Source organism: Cygnus olor, chromosome 1, assembly GCF_009769625.2.
Source record: "Cygnus olor isolate bCygOlo1 chromosome 1, bCygOlo1.pri.v2, whole genome shotgun sequence".
NCBI classification, from domain to species: Eukaryota; Metazoa; Chordata; class Aves; order Anseriformes; family Anatidae; genus Cygnus; species Cygnus olor.
Genome location: NC_049169.1, coordinates 92,322,689 through 92,346,532, shown reverse-complemented (window position 1 = coordinate 92,346,532; position 23,844 = coordinate 92,322,689). Strand labels below are relative to the sequence as shown.

At 39.9% G+C, this 23,844-nt stretch overlaps 1 long non-coding RNA gene across 2 annotated transcripts in view; it reads left to right on the top strand.

Annotated features, from left to right (window-relative positions):
* Window positions 1-2,775: 2,775 nt before the first annotated feature.
* The window catches only part of LOC121075810, an 80,092-nt gene continuing 59,023 nt past the window's right edge, over window positions 2,776-23,844 (top strand). The window contains exons 1-2 of one of the 2 annotated variants that reach the window (XR_005823169.1): window positions 2,776-2,923; window positions 17,144-17,272. This is a non-coding gene — a long non-coding RNA (uncharacterized LOC121075810). Of the gene's footprint in view, window positions 2,924-15,765; window positions 15,800-17,143; window positions 17,273-23,844 lie in introns of those variants that run through there. The other variant, XR_005823170.1, reaches the window with a different exon arrangement.

Genomic DNA, 23,844 nt, shown 5'->3' with positions numbered 1-23,844 from the left:
CCCTTCCCTTCCCTTCCCTTCCCTTCCCTTCCCTTCCCTTCCCTTCCCTTCCCTTCCCTTCCCTTCCCTTCCCTTCCCTTCCCTTCCCTTCCCTTCCCTTCCCTTCCCTTCCCTTCCCTTCCCTTCCCTTCCCTTCCCTTCCCTTCCCTTCCCTTCCCTTCCCTTCCCTTCCCTTCCCTTCCCTTCCCTCCCCTCCCCTCCCCTCCCCTCCCCTCCCCTCCCCTCCCCTCCCCTCCCCTCCCCTCCCCTCCCCTCCCCTCCCCTCCCCTCCCATCCCCTCCCCTCCCCTCCCCTCCCCTCCCCTCCCCTCCCCTCCCCTTCCCTTCCCTTCCCTTCCCTTCCCTTCCCTTCCCTTCCCTTCCCTTCCCTTCCCTTCCTTCCCTTCCCTTCCCTTCCCTTCCCTTCCCTTCCCTTCCCTTCCCTTCCCTCCCCTCCCCTCCCCTCCCCTCCCCTCCCCTCCCCTCCCCTCCCCTCCCCTCCCCTCCCCTCCCCTCCCTTCCCTTCCCTTCCCTTCCCTTCCCTTCCCATTTTTTTTTTTTCCATGAAATACTCTGTCTAGAACAACAAAGTAATTTTCCCTTGGGAAATGAATTTGAATGAATGCAACCTGCATTTACCCCAGTGATTATTGTGATCAAGAAGGAAGACCTTGTCCTGGGATGTGTATTTGGAATAGACCCTTTAAAGCTGGCAGGTTCAAGCAATGGTTATTTCCAAGTGGCCATTTTGCAAATGTGTTTGCAACTCCTCTCTGCTGGAGCTAGTGAGCATACTTCATATTGTCTGTGTTTCCCCTTGCACCTTTCTCTTAAGTTTCTGTACAATTGAAGAGTAATGGTCTCATATCCCTTAAACAGTGGTTTCTATTATGTTTCGGACTGTTGTCCTTTGTACCCAAACTGAAGTGCATGCATTTCATATAATCACTTTTTTTATCCTAGCACTTGCAATTCTAAAACAGTATGTGCTAGGTCATTCCCATTTGAGAGGTTGTGGAGTCTCTTTCTCTGGAGATATTCAAAACCTGCCTGGATGTCATCCTGTGCAATGTGCTCTAGGTGGTCCTTCTCGGCATGGGGGTTGGACTAGATGGTCTTCAGAAGTCCCTTCCGATCTCAACCATACTGTAATTCTCTGAAATACTGGTAGTGGCTTTTGTTGATTTTTTTTTTCTTTCTTTTCTTTTAATTTTAAGAAGTATTGGGGATGGGGGCATTATTTGACTTTGTAAATTGAGCTGTCTGATGTTTTCATGTTTTTTTGATGCTGTTCCATAGCCATGAACACAAGGTAGTAAAGAGCAATATAGCAACACTATGATAGTAACACAGCTCTGTGTGTGTGAAATAACAAAGCGGTGCTGAAAACATCAGGTACTGATATGATTATATTGCCCAGAATTTGTCTGGAGCCCAGCAGACACCAATAGGAGTGGCTCAGTGCTGCACTGCCAGGATTTCTGTTTTCCCATCTCTTACCCTCTTGTCTCTACCCTGGCTATTACGGTCTCACTTACATGTCATTATCTTATCATATTAGGACTCCATACCTAGTAAAACATGATTATTTAAAGAGGCAGATAAAATATTCACCTCTGTCACCTCACAGGCTTTTTATCTCCTTTCTAACCCAGGTGAATTTTTCTTCTCCATTGCCTATGCCTCCTTATTTCTCTTTTCCTTTGTTATGATCTCTACAGTTCAGTTGACTCTGTGACAGTTCAGTTAACTCTGACATTTTGGGGACACAGTTTGCATGAAAGAAACTAAGAAAAAAAACCCTACACTTCAGCTTCAGAGCCTGAGTTCTGAAAAACTCTCCTGAAGCAACCTACTGAGAGCAGTAATGATAGTAATTCTTACATCATTAATTATCGTTATAAAATCTCTTACATCAGAAGAATGTTATTTAGGCTGCACAATCAAGCACTAGAAATGTTTGACCTAGAAGTTACCCATTCAGCTTTAGCCCTGGTCTTTATGAGGATCTATTCTGTGTGCAAGCTGGTTTCTATAGGAAATATTGTTTGTTCCTGCAATTAAGTTTTCATGATTCTTATGGGGACATAAATAATATTTTTGGAACCTGAAAAACTGAATTTTCCTGAATTTTCAGGAGGTCTCAGCAGGCTCAATTTAAATTAAATCTACCCTCTGTCCGTATATAGCATGTTACATACAGAATATACATGCAGGACTTTCAAATAATACGGATTGATGGTCAGATTCTGGAACTGGATCACCCTGTTCCCACTTCGGTTCCCCTCATCTCCATCATGCTATGTTCATTTATGTTTTCTGTGCTTCTCAATATGCTGCCTCTGTTGCCCTTTCACACTGAGAGGCGTGAGCAGATCCAATGAGGAGTAATCATTTGTAACTTCTAGCAACTTCTAAGGCTGTGTTTGTAACAACCTCTTTATTTCTTACTGATCAGCTTGGTGCTGTTGTGGTCACACCCTCTTCTCTTTCCCTACTAAGGTATCTGTATCTGGAAGCTGCAGATGGTTAGTATGTAACCAGATGTTAGTAAACCAGGTATTTGTTGCTTTCCTCTACAGACAACTAATCCAACAGCACACTTACTGTTTACTAGCTTAAGTTTCAGTTCTGCAAACATTATAATGGAGCTACTTGTGGACTTATTTCAGTGAATTTACTCATGCAGAACCCTAATAATCTGCAGGTGGATTTGCAGGGTTGGGTCTTGTTCATAGTCTGCTAGGCAAATATTGGGAGACTCAATCATGAAACCATTAAGAGTACCTTCAACAAGCTGGTACTACTGCATGGTCAGGAAAACCAACTGAGCTACAAAAGGAGAAATACTATCTTTGGAGCTAGGGAAATAGAAGAGATAGTGGGCAACCTCACTTCATCTTAAAACCAGAGTACGATACTTCAGATTCTGCTTAAGAAGTATAGTAAGTGTAATGCTCTCTCTCTTGTCTTTCGTTAAGATTGTTGCCTTATAAATTAAAGCTAGTAGTATTTCAGATAGAAAGGTGATAATTGAATCTTGGACCAAAATGGTATTTTTCTTAAAAGACAAACATTTATTGATTTAGTTAATTCTAGGAGATAACTAAAGTGGTTTTCCACCTAGAATTTTTGATGTCATTGTTAGGTACCCAAAAAACATGCATAAAGGACAGCCCATAAATCTTGGTTCATGTGTTTGATTCATCTGTTGCATCCTACTTTCTCTGTCATGCCATTAGAGAAGAGGAGAAACCCAAAATACAGCTTCTAGTGTTTCCAGAGGGAAGATATCAAAGTTACCAAAACAGATACACTGCTTTATAAACTCCTCCTCTGAGAGCAAGGGAGGTGACCTGCATGTGACTGAGTGCTTTCTGTTGCTGTGCATGTGGTGAGAAGGATTAAATGGTTGCTGCTTTGTTCGTGTGCCCAAATGTGAGCTTACAATTCTTTTTTAGTTGCCCAGCCACCTAAGACAACACTGCAAGCAATCACAATACAGGAGGTCACCGATTTTTGTGTGTGGCTTTTTTGGCACTGCCCAAGGTCCCTTGCTGAGTCTTGAATCCACGTTCTTACGTCCAAGCACTTGTGAAAGCTGAAGCTGATCAAAAATTCACCTCAGGTTAAAATGTAGGAGCAGATAAGGGAACTTGAAAAAATGTTGATCTAAAACATTCCTCATACAAGCACACCCAGTTTTTCAGGGTATGCTGATGTGAGCTCCAAATGTTGTGATTTGGATCGAATTCTAAATAAGAACAACCAACAAAATAACACATTATCCAGAGCTATAGCTCTGCAAATTAAATGTTTGCTGAAAACAGGACTGGAAGGGGAGCAGTAGTTCACCTAATGCTTTGTAATGTGCGTAAGTGGAATCTGTACAGCTGGGGAGTTTGAGGTATATTTGCTTTCAATTGACATCTTTTTGAGCAGTGTCACTAGACTTACAGCAGGCTGCCAGGTTGTTTCAGGAGACTCTGATGTTTCTCCTTTTATGTTTCATAACTGACTTCATTGAGACAAGTGTGGCACGCAGGGAAATCTCAAATAACTTACTCAGCTTGAAATGGGGCAAGGAGCAGCAGTGGAACATTAACTCTGACATGTCCCAGTGCAAAGAAGTCCCTAAAGGCTTTTTTCTGCAGCAGTGAGAGAAGTTGAAACATCTTGTCTGTAGTAGAAAGTGATGCAGAAATAACAGCAAGAGCAGTAAGAGAAAGAGAAGTCCCTGTTCCAGTTTGACTGTGTTACCTGGATAGCTGAGCACCTTTGAGAGGAGTTCTTGTTCAGGTTGGAAATGAGGAGACATTTCTTCTCAAAAAGAGCAGTCAGGCACTGGGACAGGTTGCCCAGGGAAGTGGTGGTGTCACCATCCCTGGGAGTGTTTAAGGAGAGGTTGGACCTGGCACTTAGGGATGTGGTTTAGTGGGCAACATTGGTGGTAGGGTAATGGTTGGACCAGATGGTCTTAGAGGTCTTTTCCAACCTTAATGATTCTATGATTCTAACGTCCTTTGAGTGGATGCATGGTTTCATATGGTTGGACGTGCACTCCCTCATGCCAGCTGGGCAAGAACCGGCTCTACTTTGGCAGGTGCAAGCTGCAAGAGCAATTGGATGTTTCTTATCATGGCTATCTTGGGTGTCTGGCAGAAGAAGGCAAACTTCTTGGATAGAGCAAAGAGACATACTTTTCTTTTTCCGTCCTCTCTTCCTAAACCTAACTGATGCCTTCAGAGGAACTGCAAGTGGTTTTGATCACATTTTTCTGCCTATTTCATTTTAGTTCATGTGTTTGATTCATCTTCCATAGCTAAACAAAATGCTGCAGATACACTGGCACAGACAAAAAGGATGATCTAAGCATGATGGTGTTAGCACAGGTCTGGCAGGGTTGATCCAATTACTCGCTCTGTCACAGACTTTCTGTGCTGGCTTGAAAAATTCACATGATTTCTCTGAGCTTTAGCTCCTCATCTGTAAAATCATGGTAAAATTAGGTGATGAATGGATTTTTTCAGTTCAATGGCCAAACTGTAAAATCAAAGGGAGAGGTGAGAATTTGGTTCAGAACAGAAACATTTCAGCAAATCAGACTGAACAAACATAAAGGCCACTCTGAGTCAATTTGGAGTATTTTCATTCAGCCTAAAATGAACTGTTGTGATTCACTTATATCTATATTAAAAAAAAAAAAGGCAAACTTTTCTTTGACAAAAAAATATTGCATTGAAATGCAAATTTAGTTTCTGTGACAAGATCTGAATGAAACACTGCCATTGCCAAACAGTTCTGTGCTTTTCCATTTTATACTGTAGGCCTTCTCGCTACCTTACAGAACATTATTCACCAGAGCTGAAGAAATAGTTTTTCTGTATCTGAAGCATTACTTTACTGTTTAGGAAAATAATAATAACAGTAATAAATTATGTAGTTTTATACAAGCTTGTGTTGTTCTGGCATAAATGTTTCATTGCCTAATACAGTGTATGTATGTGTGTGGAGGATGCAGGATGAGATCACTTGGATATCTCACAGAAAGGTATTCATATCTGGATTAGGAAGCAGACAAATCATTTTCCTTTCAAAAGTAATTCATGTTTTGGAAAGAAGCATGCCTTAATGGTGGAATAGTCAGTACTGCTAATCCAAGACATGGGTTTGATGCCAACTCTGTCTTTGAATTTGGTGTAAACTCACTCCTGCTAACATTAAAGCAAGTTTAATTGTGAGCAGAATGAGCCTCTTCTGTGTGACCTTGATGAGTCATTTAACCTTTCTGTGCTTCATTTTTCCCCTCATTGATCAAATAAGGAATCATCAGTCTTTCTTCACAAGGGTGTCTTTATGTAGAATTCTCTCAATGTTTGCAAAGTGCGTTGAGATAATCATTTCTCACTATAGACGTTCAGTAATGCAACATGCTGATCAAATTCAGATTGGTCAAACACCTGGTAAATCTACAATATGGGACTCAGAGCAATGACCATTTTGCAATCTTTCCCTTCTGTGTCTTTTTCCCTCTACTTTTATGCTTTAATAATGAGAATGAGCTTTTATATGGACTATTAACGCTGAACAGGGTGCTAGCGAAATGAGGTGTCATTAAAACATAAAAGACAAATAAGTTGTCTTTCATTTTTTTGAAATTGTAGATAGGTAAAATTAGTACCTAACATGTTCTAATAGAATCAGCAGAGCAACGTATCGTGTAGCAATGTCAGAATAAACTAATAACAGTCTGCTTGTTAAAAGGCTATCTTCACTGAACCTAAAAGGGCAGAGTTCTACCACTTCCATGCAGCTATTTCTGTGCTAGTGTTGCCACGAAAACCAACGCTAGAAGAATTTCTGGAAGAATAAGGCCAAAGAAATGGTCATTCACATGAGCATCTGACACAATTACATAACTAGAAATCACTGTAGCAAGTTCTGAACAATGTGTAAAATGAAAAAATGCTCACCAAAGGCTGAGAGCAGTGAAGAACTACAAGGCCATTTGGAAACTGCTGTGCTGTAATACTCCATGTAAACACACAATCTTCAGCCTGGTTGGAGAGAAGAGTGCCTGGGATGCTGTAGATTGCCTGCCTTCCTCCATAACAAACTCAGTTTGTTTACTGAGGGCTAAATGAGAACTATGCATGCACCTGGAAGCTGATTTCCCTACCCCCTCCACCCCAGTATTTTCATTTCTTTTGCTAGAAAGAGCACCGGTGGCAAAGATGTGTTATACAGGAACAGAATATGTCCACAATGTATTCTAAAATTTACTCTTTTTTTTTTTTTTTAAGGTGTTTGAGAATGCCTGTGCATCTAACTCAAAAGTAATTTCTGATACCTTGTTTCTGCCAGTGATTTCTCTGGTTCAAGTTACAGCAGTGTTGATGCTGACCATAAAACTGGCCCTCTATCAAGTATTGATAATTCTGATCATTCGTCAACCACATTTCTCTGAAATACAAACAATAAAAATGACACAAACCAAAGCTTAATGACAATGTTTGCTTCTTTTTCAAGGAGCAAGACTTCATTTTTATTTGTTTCCACTTCTTTAGGAGTTTTGCTTTCAATGTTTTCTCTCTAGTTTGCAGGACCAGGAGTAGGAGAAATCGGAGTTTCTCATATAATTTCCCAGCTCCTAGAGTTGAGCTGTGTAGAAAGCCCATTTACCGCTTGACTTGCAATGATAAAAATCCCAAGATTAGTCCATGCTACTTACTTCAATTTGGAGTCTCAATGAAATCAGTGCTGCTTTTCAAAGAGACTCATAGTTTGGCCTGGATCCAGCTGAAGAATTGAAGTCTCTAGTGGCTGAAAGAAAAGTGAGGGAAGGAGGTATCTTTATTTAAAGAGAAAAATAGCCTGTCCTATGCAGAATCCTTCCCAACTCAAAAAGTCACCTAAAGGAATTCAGCCTAGCGTTGCTGGATGACTGGAATATTCATGGAAATGTCTAGGTCTTGGAACACTTCCACACTTCTTGATAATTATACTGATTGTTTTCTAATTTTGTAATATAGTTCATTCATGGGTAGCAAATTGCTTTTCAGAAAGCGGCTTGCTTAGATTTAAGTGTCAACCCAAGCCTGTGATGCTGCATCTTTTTTCAGCTGTGCTCTGGAGATGGTGTCTGTTAAGAGCCTTTGTCAACACAGTATGAGCCAGTTAATAATAAAATAATAGGATTTTATTTCTCGGATAGTTCCTCCATAGGAATAAACTGTGTTGGAGTGAAAGCTGTGTGCCTTGAGCTAAAAGGCCAGATAGGAGTTAACTTGGTGGCAGCCAGCAGCTCAGATCAGTGGAAGCAGTTTAGCCACTAGAGGGGACTAAAGACCCGCACTGGGTTGTCCTGGGTCGTTTATCCGGTTTTCTCAGAAGCCAGGCAAAGACAGAGGAGCAGATCAGAGCTGGTGGATCCACTCTGGAGATGAACTGCTGGCTGTACCCTGCAAGCCAGTACAGGGATGGCTTCTTCACTCTGTCCCACACTACTGTGAAGTTAACACCGGCAGAGTGCATGGAGTTGCACAGAACAAAGTCAGGAGTAAGAGCAAGATCAAGCCTGTGGAGGTCTCCCCAGGTACCTCTGGGAGTCACCAGAATATGCTGATGGAGATGCTGTCAATAACGGATTATTACATTAATATTCATTTTGCCCCACATTTGCTGATTGAAGCTTGAAGCCCCAGTCTGTATTTTGGGAAGTACATACCACACAGGCTTCTTACCAGTTGCCTATTCTCCAATGCAGGGGGATAACATTTAAAGCAATAGGAGCTCTTTTCTGCAGAGGGTCGCATGCTGAGTTGAGCCTTTTTTTGTGCAGTAGACAAACTGCCTTACTACTAATGAGAAGAAGAAAAAAAAAAAAAAAAAAAAAAAAAAAGAAAGAAAATTCAGTCTCTGTCCAGAAAGAAGGAATGGACTGCCTGTGAGATGCTCTTTGAGTCTGAATTTTGTGTGGTCTTTACATGTGTCTTACAATTGATTTTAGCAGCAGCAATTATTTCCGGTTTCACTTTGGCCAAACTATTATGCATTGGCTTGATAGCAAGAATGGAAGATGGGCAGTTGTTAGCAACTATCAGTGACTTTCTTAAATCGTTTTTCTTTATACCTTCCTCTTCTTCCAGCAAAGATCCTTGACATGTTTTATGATATCCTATCTGCCTAACATCCTGCTATAAAAGGTGGGATCCTGCACCCTCTAGAGTGCAGTCTCTTTTTCAGAGAAAATTACTTTCAGAGATCAGTATACACACAGTAACGAGGTTTTCTTTTATCAGGAGTTTGAAGATACCAGGAGAATGTACTGAGCTGCTGGAGGTGCCCAGTAAAGGGGATGCTGTGCTCTCTAGAGGGCAGCTTATGGATAGGCTTCTAGGTTTGCTGAATATGTGAGCAGGAAATCTGGTCTTGATAGTAGTTCAGGAGATGCCTTATTATAGATGTGTGTTCTCACTCAAAGAAGAATATATGACAAAGTGCTTACCTATTTTCTGTATTTCAAAACCTAGTCCTGGTGCTTGTGAAATCTGAAAGAAACTTTCCATTTGCAGAAATGGATTTGAAATAATGCCCCTATAACTGCGTAAGAAAGGATGGGGTTTGCATGTGTACATTTAGGGGCTTAGATTCAAAATAGATCCAAACTGAAATTTATTGATGATAAACAAGTAGAATGGAGAAAAAATACAAGAAACATGGTTGCATTATATACAGATAAATCACATTTGAATTAAGTGTAAGTGGCTAGAAAAACTTGGCTAATTTGAATCTGGTTTGCTTTATGTTTTTGATAACAACACATATTATGATGTGAAACACTCAAGGTTGTTAAAATAATGTTCACTCCCACAGCAGATGAGTCAGCTCTTCAAACCTAATAATTATTATCCTCATTGATTCCTACTATCACTCAGCCCATGATGGGTCATTTGTGGCTTCCAGTCTTCTGGACACAGCCATATGGCATCCCAGTGGGATCCAGGGCACTGACCCTGGGCTATTACAAGGGATACATGGTTGGCAGGCTAGACTACTGATTAAATATTAACCACAGCAGACACATTATTTCCACTCTGCTTTGAAATGAGTCTTTAATTAGAAAGAAAATAGCAGCAGCAAATGAAGTTTCATGCTTGTTGTCTGAAGTAAATATTTTGACCCATTGCCTGTGGTACAAGCTCAGAAAAGTCCCGTGAGACTTTCAGGCTGCCACTCAGATGATATAGAGGTGTCTTGGATAGTACGCAGCCATCAACCATCCAACATATGTAAGGAAATTTAAATAAGGGAGATGTCTTAACTAAATGGAAAGGACATACTTCTGTTAAATTTAGCCATGTCTTTTCCAGGACCTGTTACTCTTTAAGATGTAGTTGTATGAGTAACTGAAACTTTTTTTTTTCTTTTCTTGTTAATGTAAATTATTGTCAAATAAATTTACCAGGAGCTTTAATTCAATTCTTTATTTAACAGTCCTGTTTATTATTCTTACATGCCCTGAAAGAAGAGCCATCGGGTTTAATTACGTTCTGGGGGAATAACTAGTTAAGAATGCACATTTTACAGTTCATGAATAATGTATGGTTTTACGTACATAACTTTAATGTTTTATCTTTTATAAGATGCTGAGATAATCCACAATTTATATATTGCCCTCAGAAATGAAGACATAATTATTATTATTTTTTTAATTCCTTATTCCTAAGCCTTTGGTTTTGTCTTCGCAGTTTTTCAGCCCCTGAGAAACCTTTTCTAAAAATGAAGCAGATTCTTAATTTTTTCTTAAAAAAAAAAAAAAAAAAAAAAAAACTCACTTATTCATAGTTAAATAAAAATAGACTTGCTGATGGTTAATACTTATTACATGTCCAAGGGAATATTTTCTAAACATAATCATTCAAAAATTTTCTTTGCAGAGAAATATGTACTTCCTTTTTCTGCCAAATAATGGGCATCTCCATGTTGTTGATACCAAGTTGATAGCAAGCCTGTTAAGCAGTGGTTTCACACGCATAAATCCTGCCACTCCCTTTGGTGTTATAAGCCTTAAAAGTGACTGTTTCATCTTTCAACACAATTTTCTGAGGGACAAGGCTGAGTAAAAAGTCTTGATGTGTTATTAAAAATCTTTCTTAGTTTGGGGTTATATTCTTCATAATTTAAGCATGACTGTGGTCTTAGAAACAATTTTAGTTTTGGAACAAAGCAGAAGCCCTTCAGAAGCACTGGTAGTATATAGTAATAGGCTGTTCAAAAGTTGTATATTATCAGAAAAGTTTCTCATAGTCGCTCCAAAACAGCAAATGTTTTTTAATACCCTAGGGTGTCTAATTTATCACATACTAAATGCCTGCCCTCATGCTAATGTTGTATAATGTCTGTTTCTTAAAACCACCGGTGCTTTTTGGCCAGTGTATACATACTGTGGACATTATTTTCATTAATAATGCTTGAACCACATATGTTCGTGTGATATCTTGGTTAATTAAGTTAAATTTCACAACAAACCACTTATTAAGTTAGTTATTTCAGGTGATATTTAGTAATGGTAGTTTTGTTGAAGACCCTAAATAATAAAAACAACAATTCACTCTTCCCCTGTAATCTACTCTGGGTTATACTTGTGCAAATTGAAAGCATGTATTAATTTTCTTCTTTTTAATTAAAGCTGGCTTCTGTAACAGGGTTTGAATTTGGTTAGTACTCTTTAAAGTAGTGATGTCTTGATCCACAAGTGAAAATGAATGTTTTCTCTGTAAACAATTAGGAAGATTGTCTGCTTGAACAGATGAGAAGATAAACATAAATTGTGCATGGTGGTATTGAAGAAACTCTCTGCTTATTAAGTCTGTCATTCTGGAAACAAAGTAGCCTTGAATGAACAGAAGACATTCAGGAGATCACAGTTCTGTAGGGAGATTTTCACAGAATCACAGAATTATCTAGGTTGGAAGAGACCTCCAAGATCACCTAGTCCAATCTCTGACCTAACACTAACAAGTCCTCCACTAAACCATATCACTAAGCTCTAAATCTAAACACCTTTTAAAGACCTCCAGGGATGGTGACTCAACCACTTCCCTGGGCAGCCTATTCCAATGCCTAACAACCATTTCTGTAAAGAAGTTCTTCCTAATATCCAACCTAAACCTCCCCTGGCGCAACTTTAGCCCATTCCCCCTCGTCCTGTCATCAGGCACGTGGGAGAATAGACCAACCCCCACCTCGCTACAGCCTCCTTTAAGGTACCTGTAGAGAGCAATAAGGTCGCCCCTGAGCCTCCTCTTCTCCAGGCTAAACAATCCCAGCTCCCTCAGCCGCTCCTCGTAAGACTTGTTCTCCAGACCCCTCAGCAGCTTCGTTGCCCTTCCCTGGAGTCTCTCGAGCACCTCCATGTCCTTCTTGTAGTGAGGGGCCCAAAACTGAACACAGCACTCGAGGTGCAGCCTCACAAGAGCCGAGTACAGGGGGACAATCACTTCCCTAGCCCTGCTGGCCACACTGTTTCTTATACAAGCCAGGATGCTGTTGGCCTTCTTGGCCACCTGAGCACACTGCTGGCTCATATTCAGCTGCCTATCAACCAGTACTCCCAGGTCCTTCTCGGCCAGGCAGCTTTCCAGCCACTCATCTCCCAGCCTGTAGCTCTGCTTGGGGTTGTTGCGCCCCAGGTGCAGGACCCAGCACTTGGCCTTGTTGAACTTCATACAGTTTGCCTCAGCCCATTGGTCCAGCCTATCCAGATCCTCCTGCAGAGCCTTCCTTCCCTTGAGCAGATCAACACACGCACCTAACTTGGTGTCATCTGCAAACTTACTGAGGGTGCACTCGATCCCCTCATCCAGATCATCGATAAAGATATTGAAGAGAACTGGCCCCAGTAGTGAGCCCTGGGGGACTCCACTAGTGACCGGCCTCCAACTGGATTTGACTCCATTCACCACAACTCTTTGGGCCCAGCTACCCAGCCAACTGGTTAGAAACTTCTAACCCGATGAACCATATGCCAGTCCAAGCCAAGAGCAGCCAGTTTCTCAAGGAGAATGTTGTGGGAAACGGTGTCAAAAGCCTTACTGAAGTCAAGGTAGACCACATCCACAGCCTTTCCCTCATCCACCAAGCACGTCATTTTGTCATAGAAGGAGATCAGGTTCGTCAAGCAGGACCTGCCTTTCATAAACCCATGCTGACTGGGCCTGATCGCCTGGTTGCCCTGCAAGTGCCACGTGATGACATTCAAGATAATCTGCTCCATGAGCTTCCCTGGCACCGAGGTCAAACTAACAGGCCTATAGTTTCCTGGGTCTACCTTCCGCCCTTCTTGTAGATGGGCGTCACATTTGCTAGCCGCCAGTCGACTGGGACCTCCCCTGATAGCCAGGACTGCCGATAAATGATGGAAAGCGGCTTGGCCAGCTCCTCCGCCAGTTCTCTCAGCACCCTCAGGTGGATCCCATCCTGTCCTGTCGGCTTGCGTACATCTAAGTGCTGTAGCAGGTTGCCAACCATTTCCTCGTGGATAGTGAGGGCCACATCCTGTTCCCTATCCCCTTCCACCAGCTCAGGGTACTGGGTATCCAGAGAACAACTGGTCTTGCTGCTAGACTGAGTCTGAAGTCCCACCTTCATCACTGGTGCATACTGAACCCTGCACAAAGCTTTTTAAAAGTGGCAGCAGTGCCTATTGTCAGCAATTTTAAGGCCTTTCCAACTCCTAGCGTAGCTGTCTCATTGCTTGAAGCCCTCGTATAGAGGTCTTAGGCAGTTTTCCTCAGTTATGTCCAAAGGGAAGCTCTTTGCAGAGTCTCCCAGTGCTTCTTCAACACCATAATTAACAGCAAAAGGGAGAATCTCTTCCCTTGGTGTTTATTCATACAATTGGAAAGGTGCCCATCAACATCCTCCCTTCAACAATAATAACAATTTAAAGACTGAAATACTTAGGTAGGTTCTTTGTGATTTCCCTAGGCTTTGGGTCAGGCTGTGTCCACATCTGTGTGCTCTGTCTTTTCTTCCTACTTTATGCATTCAACCTTTTCAAGTTTGTAAGAAATCTATTTTGAGATTTTGTAGATTCATTTAATTTGTTATATGGTAAAGAAAAATAGCTGCTTTGCTAAGCTGGCATTACTGGCAATAGGTCAAATTCTGCCAGCAGTTTCTCTCTTCTTGGTGCAGAGCAGTTCTATTAAAGTACATGCGGATTCTTCTCGTTCCACTTTTGAACAATTTGAAGCAGAATTTAGCCCACTATACTTAATTACATGAAAATCATCTTGTAAAGGTCTCATTAGTCTTTCCATTTGTGCTGCAATTTTTCTACATTAATCGTTCTACCTAATATATGTGAGTGATATTGGATCTGGCTGTTTACATACAGAGGGTTTATATTACAATACTCTTTGAATCCCTGACTGTGTTCATGGGGTTCTTTTTGATAGTGATAGGACTTGGTTTAACAAAGGGATAACTGATCTCAAAACTATAATGACTCTGCACTAGAGAAGACTCCTTTAAGTCAACAGGTGCCAGTTGATTTTTTTCTATGCTATGAACTCTGCAACATGTGTGTCTGGTTTTCTTAAGGTTCCTCCTTCTCACCAGGGCCTTAAATATTACACATATTGATGGCAGGGGACTCACCTAGAAGCGTACTGATTTTTCTTCAGGGTCGTTGTGCTGTTGGAATTGCAAACATTAGTGTTTATGGCAGTAGAAAGAAAAAGAGCAAATTTTTCAGTCCTTGGACTTTCAGTGTCTATTTATGTTACCTGTTAGCAGATAATGCAGTGTCTGAAGATGACTGCCTTGGGCTGTGTTCTTGTCACTCCTTCCTCCTTGATATCTGATTGGATAATTGGAAAGAAATCCTTCTAGGGGAAACTGAATTAATGTAGGAAGTGGACAACTATTTGGGAACAATCTTGTTTGTTGATTGGAATGATATCTTAATAACTCAACATATAATTTTGGATACTATGGGACATAGGGTTCTAAACACTAAGCCAAAAGTGATGTTTTCATCACTTGTACTTATGGATATTTTATGACTTGTCTTTGTTCTGTAAGACAAATATCTCATCTTACCCTCACGTAATGAGAACATTTGTTCATTTATGCTTCCTCCATCTTTCCGTAAAGTGTGTTGGATACCATTTCCATCTTTAAACCTTTGAACTATTTGTAAACTAGTGCTGTGTTGTGGTAGATCAGTAGTCGTTAGTACAATTGGGTTCCAAAATGCTTTGGGCTAGAAGAAGATATAGCAAATATGCAAACATATGAATAAGCAATTATCTTTCCCATTATTTTATTTTATTTTATTTTATTTTATTTTATTTTTTATTTCTCCCAGTCACATCTGTTTTATTACTTAGAACTAGGGAACAAAGTCTCCTGTATGCTGTATAACTTCCGATCCTGCCAGGTCATAAAGATGTATCAGTCCTGTCAAAGACACTCATATAAACTTATCCAAGTTTTTCTGTGGCCTTACAAAGCCTAGAAAATAGAGCTTGTGAACCCTGACTACTGATGCATTAGACCTGCTGAAACACTAATAAGATTGCAGACTGACTGATTTCTACCCTTTTTCTCCAAGGAGTGCAACAGTTGCTCATAAATGACCCAAATAATTTTTATTAATGGGCCCAACATTACTTTCATTTCAAAAGAGACAAATCATTTAATAAAATGTGTGTTCAGTTGTGTTCATTAGTGCTAATCAGTAGTTCATTAAACCTTAATCATATCAATTTCGGGCCACTAATATTCAGGTAGTTTAATAAAGGATCCAGCAGTAAAAGAGCACACATTGCATATTCAGGAGCATATTCATCCACAGGAAACCCTGCTTGAATACATGCTGTCCATTCAGCTGAGCATCAGGGATGTGATAATAACAGATGAAAGCAAGAAAAGGTATACACGGTAGAACAGAGAAAGATCTCTGAAGAGAGATCTCCACTAATTAGAGGGCTGTGCAATCACCAACTGCGTGAAGTTCAACAAGAGTAAGTGCCAGATTCTGCACCTGGGACAGGGCAGTCCTGGCTATATGTACAAACTGGTGGATAAGAGGCTGGAGAGCAGCCCCACAGAAAGGGATCTGGGGGTTCTGCCTGACAGCAAGTTGATTGAACATGAGCCAGCAGCATGCCCTGGCAGCCATGAGGGCCAGCCCTAGCCTGGGGTGCCTCAGGCACAGCACTGCCAGTCAAGGGAAGGGACTGTCCCGCTCTGCTCTGCACTGGTGTGGCCTCACCTCAAGCACTGTGTGCAGTTTTGGGTGCCATCATGTAAGAAAGACATTAAACTATTAGTGTCCAAAGGAGGGCTACAAAGATTGTGAGGGGTCAGGAGGGCAAGTCATGAGGAGCAGGCGAGGCCCCTTGGTTTGTTCAGCCCAGAGCAGAGGAGGCTGAAGGGAGGCCTCATGGCGGCCTGCAGCTCCCTCACGAGGGGAGCGAAGGGGCAGGCGCTGAGCTCTACTCCCTGGGGACAGCGACAGGATCCGAGGGAACAGCATGGAGCTGGGACAGGGGAGGGTCAGGCTGGGTGTTAGGGAAAGGTTCTGCACCGAGATGGTGGTCGGGCACTGGGACAGGCTCCCCAGGGCAATGGTAACGGCAGCAAGACTGCCAGAGTTCAAGAAGCGTTTGGACAATGCTCTCAGACACATGGGCTGATTTTTGGGTGGTCCTGTGTGGAGGAATTGGACTCAATGATCCTTGTGGGTCCCTTCCAGCTCAGGATATTCTGATTCTGTGATTCTATGAAAACAAAGCTGATATAGTTTATAGCATATACTGTGCTTGTATGTTATGAAGCCTTTGTCCCATAGAGTCAACTGTTGACTTTGGTGAGAGTGCAGTTTGATCAAGGAGTAGATACAGGCTGAAAATTTTGACTGAGGGAGTTAGCTTTTTTTTTTTTTTTTTTTTTTTTTTTTTTTTTTTTTAATAGCAGAGTAACACACTGATGGAAATCCCAGGACAAAATCTAGATATATTGGAAAGGCTTAGTATTTTGAAAGGATGATTTGTAAAACACCATGTTGGAGAACACTGCGTATAGCCTCTAGTGCATAAAGTAATTAATGTGTAAAATTTTAGGATATGAGCAGTGACATCTGATGCCACTGCTACTAATGTCTTCTTCAATGCTTCTGACTCTAGCATAGTCCTTTTCTGAGATTTCATACTATCTTCCAAGAAAGGCTGTTACTAGTTGAGCAATTTGCTCTGGATGTGTGAAGTCCACACAATGCTACAGCCAAAGCCAAACAAACATGCTTTGCATTTTACTATTTATGTATTAAAAAGTCACTCTGAATTTCATGGTTTGTGCTGAAGTCTGGATAATAAGATAAGAGTGACTAGTATTGATACACTAGTTTTGTGTCAGAGCACAGATTTGCCAGAAATATCATGAGTGGTTTTATTTCAGTTAAAATTTTAGATTAATGCACGTTTGTAAAAGCATATCAGTTCTACTTGCTTCTCTGAACCAAATGAATTAACAGCTGGTTGGAAACATAGAAATTTAGGAGGAGGCCTGGAATTATTTGCTGGTTATTCTTAAGGTATATTCTTCTTTGAAATCCAGTGGTAGTTTCTGAGATGCTGGTTTCTGTATTCTAGGTTACCATAACTGAAATAGGTGTAGCAACACATGAATGTCTTCCCTCTGAGAAATGCACTGTACCATTTTATCATCTGGTGCAATGAGATGCCGTCATACAGTGAGATCATCCTTCTGATCCTGTCCAGGTAAGAAAATTATTGTTTGATTCTAATTGGACCTGTACTTTAATTCCCTTTTGCACTAACATCTCTTCTTTCTGTCTTAGAGAGACTTGATATTTATATTGAATTTTCATCCTATATTAATACATTTTGCCAGAAGGAAAACATGAATTTGTCTTCCCTTCCTCTGTAGATTGAAAACCATATAGAGCATATTTCCTTTTCTCTTGCTCTATAATCATCCCTTCTCCCTAACCCCCCCCCCCCCCCCCCCCTTTTTGGGGGGGGTTAAATAAAGAAAAGAAAATGTTATGGGAAAGGAAAGGAAAATGTAATGTATTCTATACCAATTTCATTTAGTAAATGAGTTTCCAGGCGTATCAATGAAATAAGGGTCATAAATGTTTCTGCTAAGATAGCTATATTTATCAAATTTTTAGTAAGCACCTTTGTATAGGTAAGTAAATGGTATATTTGTTTTCCCAGCCTACTCATGTCAGAAATTAATTAAACGCATATAGAACAATCCTGGATAATTTCTGTTTATCATCTTGATAATTATTACCATGGTATATTCATCTTGCTGGTCTGAGGGTCCCAACTCTGTCCTGTCACTATTGACTGGAGGCTCATGTAACACATTACTTTACCACCTCTCTAAAAGTCTGCTTAAATAAAGCTGGTATTACAATAGGCTGGTAATGATTTTGCGCGCTGGGATAAGAGCTTATGATGATATCCAAGAAGCAGTGTGTGTTCAGACAGTGTTGTCAAACCTGCATTGTATCATTGGGACTTCCAGCCTGGCAGAGGCAGGTTAGAATTTTAGTACAGTGTGGTATTTTCTTCTCCTGCTCTGTTGCCATATGACATGGATAGCAAACAATTCTAATGGAGACAGACATGTCTGTGCAGATAGGTTGGACTTCCTGGGCAAAAAAAAAAAATATTCTCAGATGTTTCTATGCTGGCCTTTCTTTTCTCTTCCTTAGAAACATAGGCATATAATGTGGCAAAGTCTGAAAGAGGAGGTTAGGTAGTACTGGAGGGAAAAGACAGCTCAGACCAGGTATAAACCATATTTGGCAAAGACACGATAGCTTCTGAGAAAACTTTTGGAGGATTTGCTTAAGCCATGTGTAATAAGAAAGTGCCTGTTTTTGTAAAGTCAGAAGATGAAAGCAGAGATTTTGGGGATATCCTAAAAACCATCAGCAGCGCAAGCTCTCTAACATACATTTTAGGACATGCTGTTGGTGAAATGAAAAGCAGTTCAGCCTATAAAAGACAGATGGTGGACTGGCATAAGATTCTGTTGTACCTGAACTGGTTACACTTATGAATGTGGCATGTTAGATATCAAATAATTCAAAATGCAATTGGTCTGAACTGAATGTGAGGCCTCAGGTAGGCAGTTCTTCTGGAGTCACTGGGTGTGCTTCAGCAGAAGAAATCAAAGCTGTATTATTGTAGGTGGGGTTGCTTCCCTGCTCTTTTTTTTTTTTTTTTAACTGTCTTATGGAACCTTCAAGGAAAAAAAAATGCAAAAGATCCTACAGCTTATCTATAATAGGCTTTTCCTCTGTAGCCTGGGATACCTGGGGTACATTGACTAGTTGAACAGTATCAGAATACAGATAATAACGTAATGAGAATCAAGGATGGAAAAAGTGTAATTAGGAATGTATGTTGCTCATAAAAGTTATGTCCTGGTATTGCTCAGGGCATAAAATAATCTAAACATAGGATTTCTTTGCAAAATATTAAGAATCTTAGCTTGAAAGACTAATTAAACAGTGGGTTTAAGAATAACAGTAAGTAGTTATCTGGAACAGATGAATCCCATGTTTTATATAGACTAATAAAGTAGTATGAACAGGATATATTTCCAAAACTGTCACTAAGGGGGACTAGATGATGTGAGAGATTGCTAATATGGTGTAGAACCATTACATTTCTTTCACTGTAGTTCAGGAAATTTTAATACGAAGTGAGCATTCTCTTTTTCCTTAATGACTGTTTGATGTTCTACATGAAATCTGTGTGGGCTGGTTTTCATTCTAATACTTAATAGGCAGACGTCCACATCATGCAGTAAAACAGTGTGTTAATTCACTGTTGTGTTCTCTACAGAAACCAACAAGGGAATGGGGGCTGAGCATTGAAGCTGGGGGCTAGAGACTGAACCTCAGCAGATAGTTTGTGTTACTCATCAAACATATTTTAAATAGTTCAAAATGCACATTTTTGTTTTGTCTTTTGTTTTGCTAAGGTGTGGTTGTGTTTCTATGTTTTATCTTTATTTCTATAATTGCCTTTAACTTGGTGTCAGCTCTTCAGCTACTTGAAATGAGTTCCATAAAGGTGGCAACCTGGATTCCTTGTTTTCAGGGCATTATTTTCCCCACCTCTGAGACTTTTTATGGACAGCCTTCATTTTCGTTTTAGTCTCAACCATTGTTTCTTGAGTTTTTTGAGAGTATGTTTGTTTTGTTTGTATGTTTGTTTGCTATTTGTTAACCTGTTGCTTTTGGTGGACCTTCAAATGAGTTTTGTTCTCCAAAACCCTTTCTTAAACCCCTGTTTTCAAAGGAACAGTTTTTAAACTAAACACGTTCTTTCTGTACTCTGATCCACAGTATGAGAATCTAGTGAAAGAAGTGGGAAAAGCATACTGAGATGAAGAAGGGTTTTTTTGTCTTTTAATTAACTGATAAAAAAAAAAAAAAAGTGTATTTGAAGTATAAATAAAACTTGGCTTATTTGAAGTATAAGATATTGAAGGAGAAAGTTAATAAAAAGATAAAAAAATATAAGGAAAATGTTAGTGAAGTGTAAAAACTCCAAGAAGGAAAAGTAGTAAATGAAACATGAGAAACCAAGTTAAGTTTGCAGAATGTTAAAAATATATATATACAAGAAATCTGCAGTCAAACGAAGGGTCATTGGGACTACTGGAAAACCTGACAGGGAGTGGGGAGGTTATTGAATGAGGTTAGTGTTGCTAAGGGCTGAAATGTGTTGTTTACAATGGTAGTACGAAACAGGACCTCAGGATCATACATTGGAGACTATGATTGGTGTTTTGTCTGTGAAGACATAAAATAAGAGTTACAATACATTAGACCTGGGCAAATTAAAACACCAGCTGAATTACATTCACAAGGATTCAAAGTACGAAAGACAGGAAATTGGAAATATGATGGCAGAATATAGGAAAGTACTGTAGAGATTAATAGTGTTTCCTGCATTTCTGGAACTGTAGTGTGGTAGTAGTATGTTGTCATAGCAATGCCTGATTTTAAGAAAATGGAGATTAAGTTTGCAAACACTTCTTCAGTTGTTGGTATTGCTGCCTTTTTATATATGTTCTTTGGTAATGGAATACACAATCATAATAAATCAGCAGAGTTTGAAAATGGGCCTAAGAGATTTGGGAGCAGAAACTGCAGTGAAAAATTATAATGAGAAGAGTATTCATGTATCAACTAAAGTCCATGAAAATTTACTCAGAAGTGTTGAGTTTGTTTTGTTTTGTTTTGGTTTTGGTTTGTTTTTCCCAGTAAACCTGTCCACATAGGCTTTGGGAGAAGTTTTGCAACTGAAAAGCATGGCTTACAAGAAATGCAGTTGTTTCTGTGCTGGGTGGGTTTCAGTTAATTTTCATTGTCTAAATTCATCTTCTGTTTTCCACCCATTTGCTGCGAAAACTCTAAAGATGCTGGTGTAGGACCATTGATTGAATGGGAGAATTGTATCTGACAGTCTGAACTAGTTTACAGCAAGGTTATAGTAAATAATATCAGGAAAAAAAAAGGGCTTTGGAACTCACTGTGAAAAGAATCAGGTCTATGACTGTAGACATCATTTTAACTAGATGTTAGGCTTGAGTCTCTGATGCTTGGCATAGGTTGTTCACAGGAAGCCTGCAAGGCAATCTATGCATGTACATTTTATAAAGGAAAGTGACCATAGGCAAATGGCAATGGGGACTTCTGTTGGTGAAGAAATCTCGAGTTCTTAATGTGTGTTTTAAATACGCAGAATGGGCAGTTAAAATTTTGCATGGATGGACAGCACTTTACTTAAGAGCAATTTCTTATTTTTCCTCTTCTGTGGTGATCCAGCTTAAGTTGTTCTTGGTTTTTGTCTTACATTTGATTTTTATTCTAAGGATACTTTTCAAGTGATGCGTTTTAATGATATTTCGACAAAAAAATTAGAAGACATTTTTTCTCATTTCTGTCTAACTGACACTGCAGACAGATGAAAAGATGTGACTAACTGAGTGGATCAGTGTATCCCCATAACTTGAATCAAAACAGTCCGTGAAACTAAAGTCTCTGGCTTTGGTCCCTTCTATCTGATCCTAGCCTAAGGCAGACTGAAAGATCAAAGCTTAGCATGTCACCAGGTATAAAGATGGTGTATTGCTTCTCTGCAGTGTTCTACAAATCTGATTTTCACTGTATGGAGCACAGAACTAGTTGGATGGTAGATTTTTAAATAAAGTGTTGGTAAATATTTGAATGATTGAAGATGAACTTTGGAGACAAAACCAGCTAGCTAGTTCTTTGGCTTGTCATTCTTCTCTCTCATGGCTGATGTAAGTAAATAAAAATGCATTTGGCCACCTTTACTCTTCCAGATACAGCCATGACTCAAACTGAATGTTTCATCATACCATTTCCCACCCCAGCAGTTTAGGAAGTCCTTTGATAGAGTTTCACTAAGTTAAAAGGAGACTTCTTCAGAACTCCAACGTTTTCAAGAATGAAGTCCTCATCTGGGGCAGCTTTCTCTGATGTTTTCTTTAAAACCAACCCTTGTAATCATTAGCTGTGAATTGCAGAAAACAGCAAGGTCCGTTTTTGTGTTATGTGGGCTTATTAGCAATCATTTACATCTTGGAAGGTGGAAGAAAGAGCTAGTGAATAGCGCTTTTTAAGCCTCCATAAAGATGGAGTGTTACTATTTGCTTTTAGGGTTTGCTTCTTTGGAGGTAGAAGCAGCATTAGATACAACTTTGTCCCAGGTATAAATGCATTACGGGAATTTTAGCTCAGGAGACTCCTACTCATGTTTCCTTGAAGCAGGTTATAGCTGGAGCATGTACGACTTGTGAGCAGACTAAAGGTTGAAGGGAGGTCTGGTTGTTGTAAAAATGTAGTCAGGCCAGAGGCTGGAAGGAGAATGGGAGGAACTTGAACAGCAGTTTGCATGAGGTGCATGAGTGATGCAATGACTTGCAGTTCAGTTTGGCTTAACAAGATGAGTATTCTGTTTGAAGGTATAATCATACTTTTTTTTTTTTCCCTTTTTTATTCTTTTTTTCCTGTAGAGGAAATAAAACTTTGAATAAAATTGCTTTCTTCAAATTATTATTTTGAAGATAATGGCTTCGCTTACAGACATGCAATGGTTCCACCTGAGAAGTACAATTATTTATATGATGTTACCACCTAGTGTCCTGTTCTCACAGATATTTTGAAGATCCCCTGGATAGTACAACAAAATATTTAATGTCATTGTTCATGTGCCAAGGGCTGGGTTTTCAGTTTCCTTTGAATCCAGATGTCCAGGGGAAGACTGTTTCCACTACAGCATCAGAATAAATTACAGAGTAAAGGTATTGAAGTATTGTCCAAAAACCTCCGCAGTCAGGTGTTGCCTTTGTGTATGCAGGTACAAAAATTACACAGTCTATATGCCCATCCTGCTGAAACTGTTTAAGGATCTCTGGTGAATTACTCTGGTGCTTAAACAGAAAGGATTCAAATTATTTATGTAGAGCTCTTCTGGAATCTATCTTCACCATGCCCAAAAATGCATAGCTAAACACATCTAAAGCACACATCTAAACATAGCTACAGACAGAAAATATATCTGTCTCCAAGAGTTTGGTAACTAGTTGAACATCTCGGTTCATGTGAACCCAAAACATGGTCTGAGGGATAAGAAGTGAACAGGCTATATTTACTGTAACATAGTAATATGACAAGTTTGACGTCTCTGAATTTCTAGATTTTCTTGCATCAATTTTTATGTTTTTTTTTTGTTTGTTTTTTTGGTTTTTTTATGTAAAGCTCACTGCCAGGTCATATGCAAGGTATGGTTTATGGCAGAATTTAAATTAAAAAAAGGTGATGGTCATCTGGATTGGAAGATATTCCCTATATAAAGAGCAACATGGAGTGTTTGAGCTAAAAGAGCAGCTAATATTCAGTTGCTTTCTGAAGCCCAACTTTGAATGCTTTGATCATATATCGAAATGTTAAAAACAAACAAACAAACAAAAACCCTCCAAAGTAATGCTGTAACTCCTTTTGTAGATGTGAATTTATTGGGGCATTTGACATTGCCAGCATTTCCTGAATGCTGACAGGTGCAGATCTAATGAAAACATGCCATAGTGGTAAAATATATCCCAAATGCTGCCTTGCACTGAGTTGGCTGGATGGCTTTGCCAGATGCCTGGAAGCAGCACAGGTAGAGGCACTGTTTTGTGACAGACTCACTAATACCTCATGTCCTGCCAGAGAACGTGGTGAGTGGGGTTAGTCTCTGTGAAGCTCACAAGCTGGGCTGAACTTGCA